This window comes from Nymphaea colorata, chromosome 12, assembly GCF_008831285.2.
Source record: "Nymphaea colorata isolate Beijing-Zhang1983 chromosome 12, ASM883128v2, whole genome shotgun sequence".
NCBI classification, from domain to species: Eukaryota; Viridiplantae; Streptophyta; class Magnoliopsida; order Nymphaeales; family Nymphaeaceae; genus Nymphaea; species Nymphaea colorata.
This window is the reverse complement of record NC_045149.1, coordinates 7,483,903-7,502,284: the sequence shown is the minus strand read 5'-3', so window position 1 is coordinate 7,502,284 and position 18,382 is coordinate 7,483,903.

Below are 18,382 nucleotides of genomic sequence, written 5' to 3'. Positions count from 1 at the left end.
AATATTTACAAGTGCAGAATGCAGAAGAAATGTACGATGCACCTCGTTATGCACCTTGCAATTGTCTTCCGATGCGGATCATGCAAGAACTATACTTTGAAGAATTGCAAGAATGGTGGTCATGTGGTGTAAAAATGCCTTGTTTGTTAAATTGCCTAAGATGGTTTTTAGGACATGTTGATAACTCCTATTTGCAAACCCACTCTCTGCTTATTTCTTTATATTTAAGATTCCAGGAAGGCATCTGCATCTTTATATTGCATGAGAAAAAGGGAGTGCAACTAATTGTTGATTTGTAATAGATATATATATATATATATATATATTGAAATCAGCCAGCTACTTGTGTGGCTAAATCATGGAAGCCCATTCTTGCTTATTTCTTTATTTTTAAGCTTCCAGGAAGGCATCTGCATCTTCTTATTGCATGAGAAGAAGGGAGAGCAACTAACTGTTGATTTTTTTTCCCCTTTCGAAGGCCTGGCATGTGTAGATTCGTAGAATTCTCACAAGCACGCCTTTTTTCACTGTCTTCTTATCATGGAGCCGTCTGGTAGGACGGATCGTTCAGGGAAGTATGCCTTCCGTCAAAAAGTTGGCATGTACCCAAAAATTCCAACTGGCCAAAGCCCGAGGTTTTGGCTAAAATATAAAGGGCAGACGGCCCAAAAATATATATATATATATATATATATATATTGTGTGGCCAAATGATGTCACTAAAAACTATCAGAAAATGTATATTCCGTCTTTAAACATTGTTACCAAGCAATTGGTCATTGTTTGCAACAATTTCAGCCGTATAAATAAAAAAAATTATTGGGCAACATTAGTAACCAGCTGATTAAAACTTCTCTCCCTCTCTTTCTCTCTCAACAGAGTCAAAAAATTGACAATTATAAAAGGCCACCCTAATCTTTCCATGTTAATGCTTTTATAATTTGCATATCACCCTAAGTTATTATGAATGAAATGATGGATTAATATTATAAAAAGTTCAATCTGCTCTGAACAAAGAAAATATGTAAGTGCATCGATTTGCAATGTTAAGAAAATCGCTGCTGTATGCTAAGATTGCATAGTCCCTCAACTTGGATGTAATTAATGCCACCTGTTGTTTCTTATTTTTTAAAGTTACTTACATTCATAGTCACAAAAAACACATTTTCTTGGAAAAAAACATGAAAAAGAACGCGATAAGTATCTTAGCAATATAAAACTTTAAAAAACGCCATTGTTTTTTAAAAAAGTTGTTAAAATAAAAAATGCAAAAAAGAAAGTTTTTTTTTTCATTTTATTCAACTTTTTTCACGTTTTTTAGTGCCAAACTGTTTTTTTTTTATTTTCTAAGTTTTATTTGTCTAATCTACTTTTCTTTTTATGTTTGTGTTACTAGTTTCTCACTTCTTTAATTTTCCATCATTTTTATTTTTTTAAAGTTTAAAAATTTACCATATTTTTTTATTTTTTTAAAGCTCTTCCTATTATCCCCGAAAAAAACCTCTTTGTTTAATGCCCAAAAAACGTTTTGTGCGACTATGCTTTCCATATATCTAATGCTCTTACTTTTTGTCAATCGGCCAATTTTGATTTAAGAAATGCCATCTGATCAGATTTGATTTGCATCAGACATGCATATGTACCTGATCAGATTCGGATCAGATTTAATTTTAAATAAAAATTTTATGTCCAATACCCTTATATTTTGAAAGTCGGCCGAACTAGGTTTAAAACTTAAATATCCAATCAACTTTAGATCGGATTTAGTTTTAAATAAATATTCTATATTCAATGCCTTTATATTTTGCAAGTTGGCTGACCTAAGTTTAAAATTTAAGTTGAGATTCATATGTGAGCTTAAAAATCAGATCTACATCGCATTCATATTGTAAAATAAAATTTTCCGATTCTAATGAAGATGTTACTTTTCTTCGTTCGTATTCTTATGCCCTAAAATTGGCTATGCGTATCTGATATATATATATATATATATATATATATATATATATATATATATATATATATATATATATATATATATATATATATATATATATATATATATATATATAGAGAGAGAGAGAGAGAGAGAGAGAGAGAGAGAGAAGTTGGTAAACACCTAACCACTTTAGTAACCAATCCCACTAAAATTAATTATTAAAGTATTTTTCTACAATTTAACTGCATAAATAAAAGAGTGATTTGGTGAAAAACATATACTAAGTTAATCATTTTTTTACTTCAATAATGTCTGTTATTAGTAAAAAAAAAATGAATGGCTCTTATAACATCATAATTTTAATACTAGAACGATCAATTCTTTTTTTTACAAAACTAATTTAACTCAAACATGATTTATGTAGACTCAGTGTTTATAAACACATTATACATTTTGTTCAAAACACTTTTTGACGCTAATTTTTAGATTAAGAGGTCTGGCTTTTATCTCTTACCCAGGCGGTCTGATATTGGACAACTAACAATTGTCATTAAATGATACCCTATATTATTATTAATGGAGCACCTGCACATGGCTCTTGCAAATCTGACATTTTTTAATGTTGCTAAGTGTGGGGCTGAAGGTAGATATGTCATTGGAAAAAATAATATAATATTTTATTGGATTAGACTATGGTAAGTTATGAGGGTTGTTGATTCATATGTTTATATTACAATCATGTTGCATAGTTATATATATGAATAAGAAGTCAAGACAATATCTCTCATAAAAGAAATGGTGTATGCCTATTCTAGCCGTTTTGATCTAAGTCACCAGACTCTTCTATTTTACTGTCGCACCCGAGTCGCATCGAGTCGGGTGCGTACCGGACAGGAGTGCAGCTCCGACTCACACCCAAGCCCAGTTAAAATGTCATATTACTAAATTACTTATATAATATATGTTGTTCTGGTATTTTCCTATACAATATAATTATTTAAGTATGTTATATACATTAATAACTAAATTGTAATAATAATATACACATGCTTATTTTATATATATATAACAAATTAATGATAATAATAATAATAAAATACCTTCACCGCACTTAAATTTTTTGGGATGTGCTGCTCCGGCACCGGCACCTCGCATTCTGGTGACATAGGTTTTGATTTCAATAGACTTGAAAAGATTGAGACGCTCATGAAACTTTTACTAGAAAATGGACACAATACTTGATTAGCTGTCTTGTCAGGGGCGGGGTATGTGTGGGCAATTGCTAAAAGAGACATCTAATCAAGTTCTCCATGTCATAGATCAAAAAGATTCTGTCATTTGTAGTAGTTTTATAAACTTTGGCGGAAGAGAAGAAGTTGGAATGACAATATAATCAACAATTTTATTTCTGTTGAAATTGATATGCAATTGTTATTTGACATATTACCCGTATCTATATGAAGTAGTTTAAGTTTATGCATACTAATCTTCTAGGTGATTATGCTACTTGTGGAAGAGGTCATTTCAAATCACGCAATTTCCATTTTCCATATATTATTCACTATGTTCATACTAAAAGACATGCTTAGGGTATCAAGCTCATGAAAATCCAAGCCTCTTTTCAGGAAAACAGTACCTTATTAACAATTCTATGTGTTATAGACTTTACAGTAAACGTTAGTGACCTCATATTCAGTCATGACAAAAAAAAAAAATCTGACAACAAAATTGTAAATTGAGAGATTCTACACTACGAAGATGTTTTTGTTAGTTAATAAACCAAAATTAAATTTTATAGAAAAATATTATATTTTTCAAATAGGGAATTGGGTGGGCTAGACAATTGCCAGTTTTTAAATATATTTATATTTTTGGTAATCATACATCATCACCTTCGGGGCAGTGAATTGTTAACCTCTTGCAGTTAAAAAATATTACAGTGGAGCTGAAAAGTGGAATTCTTTTTCCGTTGAGGAGGAATCACTTTGAGTCTGTAACTTCAAAAATGAGCCTCATTTTTCTGAATCATCTAATGTGAACTCAGCTCCAAGTGGCAGCTGATCATAGGTAGTATGTTGCCGAGTTGAAAGTATTTGTTCATTTCTTTTGAAGAAGAACAGATATATATTGCGCTCCTAATGGGCATGCAACAGTAACAGTAATTTGTACTTGCAGTAAAAATTGAGCTTAAATGCAAACTCCGTTTCTTTAATTTACGTCATTTGTGAAAGAGATGAATGCGGGATTCCAATGAAATTCGACCTAAGGATAAAATTCCATGAAAGCTGAATGGGTATTGAATCTTTCCTTTTTCTTTGATATTTTAATGCCCATGTGCTCCCATTAACATCCTTTCTAGATAAACAGAGGATTTAATCCTTTCTCTTATTATTTTGATACTTTCTCTTCATGTAGAAAGGATGTTAATGGTAGCATGTGGGAATTAAAATATTAAAGAAAAAGGAAAGGTTCAATGCCCATCTATCTTCTATGGAATTGTATCCTCAGGTCGAGTTCAATGGAATCCTGCAATGATCATCTCTTACAGATGGATTTTGCATTGAAGCTGAATTTTTACTGACGAGTAAAAATTACTGCTACCATTGACTAAAATGAGTAAAATATCCCTTCTTCTTCATAAGAAATGAACAAATACTTTTCAACTTGGCAAAGTACTACCTGTGATCCTCATCTGCAGCTGACACTTGAAGTTGAGTTCACATCAAATAATTCAGATAAGTGAGGCTCATTTTTGAAGCTACAGAGAAAAAGTGATTCCTGATTAGCAGAAAAAGGTCTGTAATATCTTCTATCTCTGCAGATACGCAGTCCTTCTTGAGCTGAAGAAGAAAAGACTTATTTTCCATTAATGGCCTTCATCTCTACATGCCAACAGGGTCTGTTGTTAGGAACTAGACTCTCTCACATAGGGGCGGAGCCAGAAATTTTTCATGAGGGTGGCCGAATTAAAGTTTCTAAATTTTGATTGGGCCGAAATATCATTTTTCAAATTTTTTATGCAAGACAAGTAAAATTTTATAAAATTTACATGTAATTTTTTTTTTAAATTTCTTTTAAGATGAGGCCAGGGCCCATGCGGGCCTCCCCTTGGCTCCGCCCTTGCTCTCGCACTCTCTTTCAACACACCAAGAGAAGAAACCAAAGAAGAGAAACAAAAAGAGAACCTAAGGATTTAGGTGGTTTGGAGACAGAGTTTTCCTATGTTCACAGTCGTCTATAGTTTTCCACTACCACAAACGAATCTAAGAATACAAAAAAATGACATCTCTCATAAACATGAGGATTAAGTTAAACCTGTAAAACATAAAATTACAAGAATGCGCTTACACATAAACATGGGGATTACTGCGAAGAAACCGTTCCCCTCATAAACATGGGCATTATCGCAAAATTAGATCTATGTAGGGGCAGAACCAGAAATTTTTCATGAGGAGGCCGAACTAAAGTTTCTAAATTTTGACACGGGCCGAAATATCTTCTTTAAAAAATTTTATATAGCGCAAGAAAAATCTTTTAAAATTCACATGTAATTTTTTTTTTAAAAAATTGAGGTTAATTAGGGAAGTGTATTAAGTATGGATCAGACTCTACATTCCAACACCTGCCAATATTAATAGTATGGCTTTTATTCCTAAATTTGTATAGTTTTGTTTCCTAATAAAGAAAATCTTCTTATGAAAAAAACATGGAAAGGTAAATCTGAAAAATTTAAATCGCTATATTCAACAACAGTAACTCGAGAGGAAATGAGAAGGCTGAAAGCATCTAAGCAATTTTCCTGCAATTTTGTATCTCAGTCTTAAAAGACAGTGAATAAAGATTCATGAGACCACAATGTAAAAGTAGAAATTACATAGATGACAAAAGAACATTGGGAAAAAGTGACAAGAGCAGCTTAGAAAAAGATGAGCTGCTGTTGCAAGTTTTTATTAAATGACACATGAAAGATTTAGCAAAAGCCAACATGTCCTTAGAAATTTCTGTGCCATGCATGCTTTGTTATTAAATTTTTTCAGTGCAAGTGGTCTGATCTTGGACAGAGGCAGGTGTGGGCACCGTGTGGGCAATTGCCCACATAGACCCCCAAAAAAAAAAACATGTCTTCATATTGATATTTCAGAGAAATTTTTTCCATTGACGTATTGGTGCCCCTTAAAAATTTAAAGTTTTATAACTAATGTCTCTTAGTCAAAATTTTCGCAAATAAACTCTAGCTCTCATTCGGAAGAATTCCCAGGTTTCACATTTTTGCATCCTACTGGGATGAGTTCTTGAATGCCATGGTCTAGACATTCCTCACTTAAATGAAAATTTTGATCTAGTTGAACTCTAAATAAGTAGAGATGATTAATGAAATAAAATTTTTCTAGCTTATTTCAATTTGAAGTTCTTAGACCCAAATAAAAAAAAAAAAATCCAAAATCTTCTAACAGGTTGCACCAGCTATATATAATCTCAAAAGCAAAAACATATAAATGAACTAAAATGGGTGATGATGTTGGCCGACGAATGGGCTTGGCCAGAAGCAGGTGGTAGACTGTCACCCATGTCTTGCACCATTAGGAAGGCTAGGTTTGTATATATAGACAAAACTGAGACACTATGCATCGTTAGCAGGTATATATATATATATATATATATATATATATATATATATATATATATGAATGTATGTATCTTCCTGTCTTTCTTCTTCATCTTCATATGGTTTTAATGGCAAGAAAGCTTACTGAAGGTTCAATTTCCTTGAATAGTTGAACATATTTTATGGTATGTGTGATGGGTGCCCTGCCACTGGTTTCCATTTATGCTGATATTAGATGTTAAATTGATAATTTCTTAAATAGTCGTATTTACATCTGAGCGAATAACGAACTAAATATTTTGCTCAATCCCTAGTAATCTTTAGTTTCCTAGCTCACTTTTCACCTAGTTAATGAGAGGTATCGCTCTTTGATTGTGAAAGAGAGAGCAAAGGGGGAGATTCTTGGTGGGGAGGAGAGAGAGCCGGACATTTCCTTTTCTTTCAAATGTAAAAAATAGATGGTTTTTAATTTTTAAATTAATTTTGAGATTTTTTTTGTAAAATTCCATCTTATTGGCTATTGCCTATGACAGCACTTTCATTTATTGTTTTCAAAAATAATGAAGACCTTATCTTTTTAGAGCTTTTGAACACACCCTTCCTTTCGTGGCCCAAACAAGTAAACTATATTTTGATTTTTTTTTATTTTATTTAGTTATATATTTTACATATTTTTAAAATACTTTATTCAATTCACAAGCGATTTACCGACCGACGGACTCTTGGATTTGGTTCTTGAACGAAGAGTTCCAAATTGAGACAAGTGTTCCTCCTCAAAACCGCATCTGATTGTCATGAATAAATCAGGGGGGTGGAGTTAGGATTTTTTTTCATTGCAAGGGCCAAATTATAGATTAAACATTTTAACTGGAATTGAAACAAATTTTTATATATGTTAAACTATTTTTTTTGAAATTTACATATAATTTTTTTGAATTTTTTTAAAATCTGAGAGGGGGCCAAGGCCCTTGCTGGCCTACCCTGCCTCCACCCTTGAGCCAGAGGGATGTGAATTTCATGACTGCAAATATGTGATAGATTAATGGAAGATTTTTATGACTCCTCAAAAATTTTGTCTCTGCCCATCACACACACATAGAGAATTTTTATCTGATTTTTACATTCTTATCCGAACCCAAATTTCAAATTCGACTTAACAATCTGAATCTGATTTTTACATTCATACCCAAAACCTGAATTTTGAACTGAATATAGTTGATTTTCAAAATGTATGAGCATTGGTTATGGGATATTTACTTAAAACTAAGTCCAACACGAATCTAGATCCAATCGGATGTCATTTCTTAAAAACGAATCCAATCTTACTTTTTAAGCTGTTATTATTATTAATTTTTTGTATCTGAATTTTTCTGAACGATTCAGTCCGATGTCTGATCCAAATTGAATATATTGACATCCCTATTATTCAATGTCAAATATCCAAAATAATCTGAATTTTTTTACTTGAATTCAGAGGCTAATAGAAATCACATTTAGATTTCAATCAAGTTATGCACCAGAATCCTGCGAAAAATCCAGAACTTGGTTGCATTCAACAAATTGAAATTTAAGGACGTAATCACCCCAAATTTTTCTAAAATACTCTATTCAAATTTAATCTTCAGATCTTAAACTCAATCTGGATTCAAAACGAGCCCGGAGTGGCCCAAAATGGAGTCGGCCACCCATTTTTAATAAAAACTTTTTTTACACATCTTAAATAATAAAAGAAAATGTGTTTCCTATTTAAACAACAGTTTATATTTCACTTTAATATTATTTAAATTAAAAAAAGTTGAGTTTGTGTGCATCCCGCGATGCGCAATCACGCGACGCATGCCCTCAAGGGCGTTTTTTGCACTGGCACACGTTGTCGAGTAAAAACTCCATTTTTCCTTCGAAAATCGATCGTTGGAGGGCAATTTTAAACATTTTAAGTGGTTATTAGCCATGCCTAAACCTCAAAAATGGGTTTACAGGCCTAATGACCAATCATACTCATTTCAAACCGTTTTTTTTTTTCAAAAAAATTGAAAACAATTCAAAATTACTTGAAATTCTTGAAAAAATGTTGTGAAATTTAAAAAATTTTGAATTTTGAGTTTTGACTCCAAAACTTTTTACAAATACCCTCATTTTCCTCCCTCTTAGGCAATGAGCTAGCCCTTGGAGAAGCTCTAGTGCATTCTCACTTGAGGACTTTGAGTTTTTAGTTCTCTTTCTTTATTTCCTTTTCATTCTTCTTCCTCTTATTCTCCAACTTAGAGCGAGCAAGCTTCATCAAGATACAAGGGAGCACCAAAGATTTCTTGAAGGCCTCTTTTTATCATCTTGGAGCTCTATTCAAGTGAGTCTAGGATCATTCGAAACAAGGGTGATCATTTTTCTTCAAATCATTTTCTTTAGAGGTAAGTAACCAACATTCCACTTCATTCTTTCTATTGTTTCCCTCTTCTTCATCTTCCCATGGCCATAGCTCTCAAATCTCTATTTTAGAGTCAAGAAGTTATGCTCGAATGCACCGGAAGCATGAGAAGACGAGAATAATATTTCAAACATGTTCTCTCTTTTCTTAAATGTAGCATTGTTTTGGTTTCATCATTTTCTATCTTCTTCATCGCCATACAAGGTGGTTTTAAAATCTCCTTTTCGGACTCAAGAAGCTATTCTAAAGTGCACCGGGAGCATGAGAATGTGAACTGATATTTCATTTTACGATTTGAACATATTCTTTTATTGAATGTTGCATTATTTCAGTTTCCTCATTTCCTCTCCTCTTCATCTCCCCATGACCATATGAGATAGCTCTCAATCTCTATTTTAGAGTCAAGAAGCTATGCTCAAATGCACTGAGAGCATGAGAATGTGAGATGATATTTCATTTTATGATTGAATCAGACTCTCTCTCTCTTTTCTTAAATATTGCTTTGATATTATCCGTGTATAGTTGCTTGATTTTTCATTTATATGTAGATGCACAGCAAGAATGAGAGTGTGGTTTGGGACTTTTTATTTTTATGGAAGTTTTTGAGGTTGGGAATTGTCCAACCTGGAGAAAACTTTCACGAATACGTACATGTTAAAAATACATTTTTATGTCATTACGTTTAGTTTCCTTCTTAATCACCCAATTATAAACCCTAACGAGTGTCTCGTTATGTTGCTTAATTTTCTTCCATACCCAACGTGGAAGAAATATATCCCTTGTAACAAACCAAATAATAACATTCTATGTTTATATATACATCATATTTTACAAAAGATTTTCGAAAGCAGATACCCTCTCTAATGTAGCTTTGGAGTCTTAGTTTAGGCTTTTGCATGAGTCCAAGCACCCCTACGGCCTACATCAAACTTGAAGTCGATTATTTTAAGTCATTTCTTGATTTCTAATTTCATGAAAACGTGTATGTATATATATGTTATATACATATATGTGCACGTGATGATTCCCTTCATTCTTCTCCTTCTATACGTCTACATTCTATTTTACAAATTTTCATATGCACATGAATGCGTATATACATGTGTTTGATTTTCTCTTTTTAGAATCTTCTATTTCTCTCTTCAAGACAAATATCTTCTCTTACAAACTTTCTTCTACATACCCACATATACGTCTGTATATTTCTCTTTTCCTCTAAAATCTCTATTTCTCTTCAAATCAATACCCTTTTTTCTTTTAAACTTTCATATCTATGTACATATGTGATTGTATGTACACATATATGTATATCTTTTTCTATCCCTTTCTCTCTCTCTTTCTTTTTATCAGAGTATTTCATCTTTTCCATTCTTTTTAACATTTTCCTTTCATCATCTTTTTATTTACCGACTTCACTAAAACAAAAAATCAAGTAATGATCCAATATACTTGATGGTCTACAATCCCAATCAATTTTAAAAAATTTTTCCTTCTTGTATATCATAATTATAGAAACAAAAATCTTAGATGTATGTTATGGTAGGAATGAATGATTTTCTTTTCCAATCATATAGGATCAATGGATTCACGCATGTAAACTTACTTAATATCATTTATGATCACAAGCACCTCTCCAAAAGAATTTAAGTAAGATGAGATGAAACTCTAATTAAGTAGTAACCGAATTAAACCAAAATGTCAAACCTGCTTAAGGTACTAAGAGAACACTAAAGTTACTTCAAAAATGATTTTTCAAGCTTTTCAAATGATATTTCTCAATTCTAGTTTTCTCCAAAATATTTCACATTCTCAAGTAATTCTTCAAGAATCTTTTCAAAAGTTTGAAACATCAAATCTTCAACATTTTCTCAAACACAACACCGCATTTAGAATGACAAGAATGTTTAAGTCAAAACGAAATGCATCAAAGATAAACATAGCCCTTGGATTGATTACTCCCGGTAAAGGTGCCGAGAACGGTCGATCCTCATACTGACGGGTGAGTCCCTTTCACTCTCATTTTCGAAACAAAACTTCATTTTTCTGGAGCACTCCAAAAACCAACAAAAATGTTGGAGATGCGAATAAAGGAGCATCTCAAAGAGAGATTGAATTCAAGTTGATCGTAAAGAAACCTTGCAAAGTAGTCAAACTAACTTGCTCGAAGTGTTGCTTGTGAATGTTGTTGTTGTTGGATAGTGACCCTAAGCCCTATCGCTCCATCTTGTAACTGCAAGGTAGGCCGCTTGCAGTTACAAGATTAAATAAGATAACTGCCCACAAATCCCTCTGGTCGTAACGATTGCTGGGCATCAGGAAACCCTAGGAGGCGGTCTATAAAAGCCCAACTTATCTTATACTCAGAGTTGATCACCGATTGACCTAGCTGCACCTCCCAGAAGCAAAGCCGTGAATCTAATCTATCTCTATTTTTCTTCTTTTTTCTTTGTTCTTGTTGTTGTTGAAGTATGTCGCTTGGTAGTCGCTGCCAGGGAACATGCTGCATTGAAGACGAGCTAATCGAATGTGCATTTCCGCTGCTTTTATATTCAACAGTTGCTACTTGAGCAAGACGAGTCGCAAGCATCCACGTCCATCGACGGCATTGAGAGGAAAAAGATCGAGGGTGAGGTGGAGGAGGTTTCACAGATCAACAAATGGAGGGAGAGAGGGAGTGAGAGAGAGCCGATAAAATTGGAATGCATAACAAAATTTGGGGACAAGAAACCCCCTGGATACAGAGAGGGAGAGAGAGAGAATATATAGAAAGAGGTTGCCAAACGACTCTTGGGTACATTTGAACTGTCGCTATGGTCTCCGACATGCTTAGGTGGTGGATGTGACGTAAGCATGTCGGCCACCATCGCAACAGTTCAAATGTGTCCAAGAGTCGTTTGACGACCTCTTTCTATACATTCTCTCTCTCTCTCTCTCTCTCTCATAATCTCCTTTGGGTGGGGGTCATACTCGACAATCCAAAACTCTTGCATGGCTTATTTTGTTGGACCGCTTTCTAACTCAAAAGATTTTGTTTTCACCTTGTCAATAGGTGTCTTTTATGTTATTGTGCCAAGGAAACTACCACTCACCGGGTGTGGTTTTGTCAAATGCCTCAAGATCTTTACGTGCTTACCTGGTCTATTCTCTTATTAAAGTCACAAGCATATCTACAATTTGGGACCTGATCCATAGACCAGCTATAGTAAGAAACAAAAAGAAATGGCGTACCATTTGGAGAATTTGGTTGTTTACATATTGGTGGGTCATTTGGAACTTCAGAAACGATATTATTTATAAGAATGAGGAGCACATGGCATCCTCCATTTTGTATGATGTATGTTTAATTTCCCGTAACCTATGGGGAAATGGTTGGTACCTCCAACTTCTTACATGAATTAAGAACTGATTTTTAGATGTAATCTCTTTTTCAGGTTCAACTTTTTGTTGACTTATGTTAATGATAGTTTCCTCTCTCTCTCTCTCTCCCCCCCTCTCTCTCTCTCTCTCTCTCTCTCCATTTATTGATCCATGAAACCTCCTCCGCTTCTCCCTCAATCCTTTTCCTCTCAACGCCGCCGATGGACGCCACGCTTGCGACTCGTCTTGCTCAGGCAGCAACTATAGCTCAAGCACCAGCTATATATATATATATAATCTCATAAGCAAAAACATATAAATGAAATAATATGGGTGATGATGTTGGCCGACGACTGGGCTTTTGGCCAAAAGCAGGTGGTAGAGTACCACCCATTTCTTGCACCATCAGGACTTCCATACCAAGTCGTCCAGCCGTCCGGAGGCAGGTGTGGACTACATGTGGGCAAAAACCCCCAAAAAAGTTATTATTTTTATATTGATATTTCTGAACTATTTTCACATGTACATAAAGGTGCCCTTTAAAAATTTAAAACTTGATATAACTAGCACCCCGGCCAGAATTTTCTGGCTCCGCCTGTGCCGTCAACCAACCGGCATAGTCAGCCACTGCAGGTGATCTTTTGAGCTTAGAAGCAAAGGCCAGATGTGAGAAATAACAGGGACACAAGGAAGATAAGGGGAAGGGGTAATGTCTACACATGTGATCGTAAGGAAGATTAGGTTTGTAACTGAGACACTATGCATCATCAGCAGGTATACATATATATATACATATATATCTTCCTCTCTTTCTTCTTCATCTTCATATGGTTTTAATGGAAACAAAGCTTACTGGAGGTTAAATTTCCTTGGTTAGTTGAACATATTTTATGATATGAGTGATGGGTGGCCTGCCACTGGTTTCCATTTATGCTGATATTAGATGTTAAATTGAATAATTTCTTAAATAGTCATATTTACATCTGAACGGATTACGAAACTAAATATTTTCCTCAATCCCTAGTAATCTTCAGTTTCCCAGTTCATTTTTCACCTAGTTAATGAGAGGTATCGTTCTTTGATTTTGAAAGAGAGAGCAAAGGGGGAGATTCTTGGTGGGGAGGGGAGAGAGCCGGAGCATTTCCTTTTCTTTCAAATGTAAAAAATAGATGGTTAATTAATTTTGAGATTTTTTTTTGTTGTAAAATTCCATCTTATTGGCTATTGCCTATGACAGCACTTTCATTTATTGTTTTCAAAAATAATTAAAACCTTATGTTTTTAGAGCATTTGAACACACCCATCCTTTCGTGGACCAAACAGGCAACCTATATTTTGATTTTTTATTTTATTTACTTTATATATTTTCTATTTATTTTTTATTTTTAAAATACTTTATCCAATTCACCGACCAGTGGACTCCTCGATTTGGTTCTTTGAATGGAGAGTTCCAAATTGAGACAGAATGTTCCTCCTCAAAACTACATCTGATTGTCATAAATAAACCAGGGACGGAGCTAAGATTTTTTCTTTGCAAGCGCCGATTCATAAATTCAAAATTTTAACAAAAACCGAAACATAATATTTTAATTTTTTATATACGTTAAACTAAAAATTTTCAAATTTACATATAATTTGTTTGTTTTTTTTTTATATAAATCTGAGAGGGGGCCAAGGCCCTTGCTGGCCTCTCCTGACTCTGCCCCTGATCTAGCTAGAGGGATGTGAATTTGATGACTGCAAATCTGTGGTAATTGACTAGATTAATGGAGAATTTTTATGACAAATAGTCATATTTTTGTCATTCAACTTTGTCTCTGCCCATCACACACAGATAGAGAATTTGTATCTAATTTTTACATTCATATCTGAATCCAAATCTGAAATCAGACTTGACAATCAGAATCTGATTTTTACATTCATAACCAAAACCCGAATTTTGAACCCAATATAGCCGATTTTCAAAATGTAGTTGCATTGGTTATAGGATATTTATTTAAAACTAAGTCCGACGCGAATCTAGATTCAATCTGATGTCATTTCTTAAAAACGAATCCAATCTGATTTTTTAATCTGTTATTTTTTTTTTCGTATCTGTTTTTTTCGAAACTGTTCCGCCAGATGCCCGACCAAAATTGAATATATTGACGTCCCTAGTTATTCAGTATCCAAAAGAACATGAATTTGATTACTTGAATTCAGTTATCCAGACGCTATGAAACCACACTGGGATTTCAATCAAGTTATGCACCAGTATCGGGCTAAACATCCAGAACTTGGTTGTGTTGAACATATTGAAATTTAAGGAGCATCTCGAAGAGAGATTGAATTTAAGTTAATCGCAAAGAAACCTTTCAAAGCAATCAAATTACGTGAATGTTGTTGGATGAGCATGTGTTAAGTTAGTTGCATGAATCGTGTTTGATGCATTATACAACTTCATACATTATAAATACACCAATTCAGTGACATGCCAAGCATATCTTTTTGGTGTTCTTTATCTAAAAATTTAGATCAATAAGGGTTAGATTCAGAAACACTTTATTACTTGAACTTACCTTTCTGGTTGGCAAACCCATGACTTGGGGTCGAATCGGCGGAAAACTAAGTCATTAGGTCAGCAAGTTGACTCGGCTACTCGGTTGAGTTACGTTATAAATAAATTTTGATAGTGCATTTTTTTTTTTTTTACAAATAGATTAAGAAGATAAGTCTATAAGGACTTCATGTTCAATTTTTTCTATCAACTAAAGCTAAATAGCATGTAATATTAGTATTTGTGTATGTTTAGTAAAGTTAGTGATATTGCACAACTCAAAAAATAACAAACTTCAGTATTTAGCGACACACAAAAAACAAAAACATGTAATTAGTTGATGATCCAAGCTGACTTGGTGAACCCTAATGCATGACCTAGTAGTACATGATCCTAACCGACTCGGGCAATTCATGACTTAGATCGGCGAGTTTGCCAACTATGAGACTGCCGACATTAAAAATACTTTTGTAAATAAAAGTTAAAAAGAAAAACAAAAATGAGATTGTAAAAAAATAAAAGAAAAATACTAAAACATATATTTAATCATAAAAAATTTCTAAGATGTATATTTGTTGCTCGATCTAGGTCTCACTATGAGTGGAAGTGCATCGGGGGGGGACTGTTCTGCTGCGGTGGTCTTCACCGTAGACCCGGTGAGCCGATCCATGGGCCGTCCAACAGAGGGGCGTCCTTGTGGTCCCAATGAATAATTAACAAGGCACCGTCGCCATGCCTTGTCTGCTGCGCCTTCTGGCTCTTGTCCCCGTGTCCGGACTGTCTTGTCCGTCCCTTGAACGTTTCCGTTTGAGTAATACACGTGAACAACGCGCGCCCACCCCACCCAGTCACCATCCAACGTCAGTGAAACGGTTTTTACCATCAATCCCTAACTTTTGTGAGATGTTAACGAATCACATTCGGTGCATACGGATGAAATATTTTTGTACCATATTTGAACTTAAAATCTAAATTTATAATCTGAATCCAAATTTTAGATTAACAGCCGAATCTGAAACTGATGTTTAAAACTAACTAATCTAAACCATATTAAAGATGTTGAGCATAGGATATTTATTTAAAACTACATTTGATCTAAATCTGAATTCGGTCAATATTAACTTAAAAATCTGAATATGAATCCAATTGGATGTCATTATTTATATCTAAATCTGATTTGAGTTCTTAATCGAATATAAATTTGTTTTTTCATGTCAGATTTTTTTTTTATGTGGTTCGGTTAAATGTCGGATTTAAATCGGATTTGTTGACATCCCTAACCTTTAGGTCTGCCTCCATACTACTCGAACTACCAACCATCTATCTATCAACCACGAGGCTACGCCAGCCGCTTAGAGCTTCTTAATTTGAGTCACACAGGGATTTACAATTGAGTTTCCCCCTATCCTATCTAAGAAAAGCTCGCAAAAGTGAGATCAAAGAGTATGCCTAGATAGCAATTGGACATTCTTGTATGAGCCATATTAATTCATTTGTATTTTAAATTTATTATATCATATGGAATCATGTAAAACTGTAACAACTCGACCTACTCGGGTCTATGGTCTGACGGATCTTAATCTGCTTCCTTGTAGTTCTTGTTTCAACTTGAAAAATCCTAGAAAACATAACAACCAACCATTTTAACAATGTTCTTTATAAGCTTTTGAAGATCTTTCAGTACTTAACTAAAGTTTTAGAGTGTTACAGTCGACCACCTTTAAGGCACATGTATCCTCGTGTGTGGAATTCAGGTTCGAGTGAGGTTGGTGGCATTTTAAGAGCATGTTTTCCGTTCTATTTTCATATGTGCTACTCACCTCTGCTTTGTAGAAATAGAGTGTGACATCAAGTTAAAGGCGCACTGACACTCTGAGAAAGGGAGACTTGAGCACTCTTCAATTTATTAAAAAAAAAAAAAACCTTGCTTTAGCTTATTAAGATAAAATGAGCTTAGACAAATTTGGCTACTTTTATTCTTAGCATCACATATTTCAAGTGAATCTATTTTTGTAAAAACAGGTGAAAACCTCCTTTGGGTTATCATAAAAAATACCTTTCTAGACCATTTGCATATCATCATCATATATCATGTTGTATAAAAAGTGTTTGATTCTCGTGAGTGTTAAATAATGAGATCATGACACTCTAAGTGGATGAATATACCATCTTTAACTAGGTCCTGATGGACATCAAAACCTTGAATAATACAGCCTTCGAACCCCTTTTCTTGTTAATAAAAAAATTAAATAGTGAACACAAACCAAATCAAAAGAAGCACATGGTTATCCCAATTCTGCGTCTTCCCATGGTTTTATGAATCTATTTAAAAGCTGGCCTCGGCTTTGCGGCACGTGAAGCGTTGCAAAAAATCGGCTCAAATTTAATTTCTCATTCGCACGAAAACCAAGGGCCCAAAAGAAAACTATAGAAAGACATTTAAAACTTAACGTGAAATACACCCCTTTTGATGTTAACGTTAATTTATAGAGAATAAGGGCAGTGGTTGGCAATTCCCCTTCCCCGCGGGACGCGCGCAATCAAGAGCGAGATTTTCTCTCGCCAAGAGCCGTTGATTGGACCCAGTTTTGTACGGCCAAGATCGGGTGGACCTGGCACTGTCGGTGAACTTTGTCCTGGGGATCCTTTTGCTGCGGTTGCCCTCACCTGAACTCGGTGAGCGCGCTTATAGGCCGTCGAAAAGAGCTGATCACGCGGTCGGGGCCCACCGAGCGTTGAGTTGTCACCCTCAGTACGTGAGTGCCGTGCGTACGCTATGGCTTCTCTCTGCTCCAGCTTTCTGGTGCTGTCCCCAACTTCGCTTTCCGAGTTCCTGGCTGAGTAATGCACGTGAACGGACGTGCCCACCGGATCGAGCCTGTTGATTGGCCCCATCATTTATCGGGTCACCTCCGTGGGCTCGATAATTTTTTTAATATTTATTTTATTAATTTTTATATAAAAATATTATATTTTATTATGATTAATTGTATTTATATATTATTTTATATTAAAAATATATATTTTTTATTTAATCGGACCAAGCTCAAACTAATATTTTAATTATCAAACCTAATCTAGGTTTCGAGTGTGGGGTCAGCCTAATATCTAGGCTTAACAGTTATTAGAGTCACCTCAAATTATTTTAACCTTCTAACTCGAAAATTCGCTCTTGTATTCAGCCTTAGCTTAGTCCCCAATGATCGGAAAAGCACGTGACGTACTTCACGTAGAATCTAGTTTAGGCGACACTCTTGAATCCAAAACATTGTTTTGCTTCTAAAATAGTATTTGTTTGGGCAATAGCTAAAATTAAATTTTTTTGTAAAACCTAATTTTGACAAAACAACATTTTCAAAAAGGTTTAATTAATCTAACCCTCCCTCTTAAGTTTTCCACGTAAAGTTGATTTTTGTTTTGTCTTCCAAACATACAAAATCAAGTTATAAAAACTGTTTAAAAACTATGTTGTCATATGACCTTTCACAAAATGTCATTTTCTAAAAGTATAATCTATGC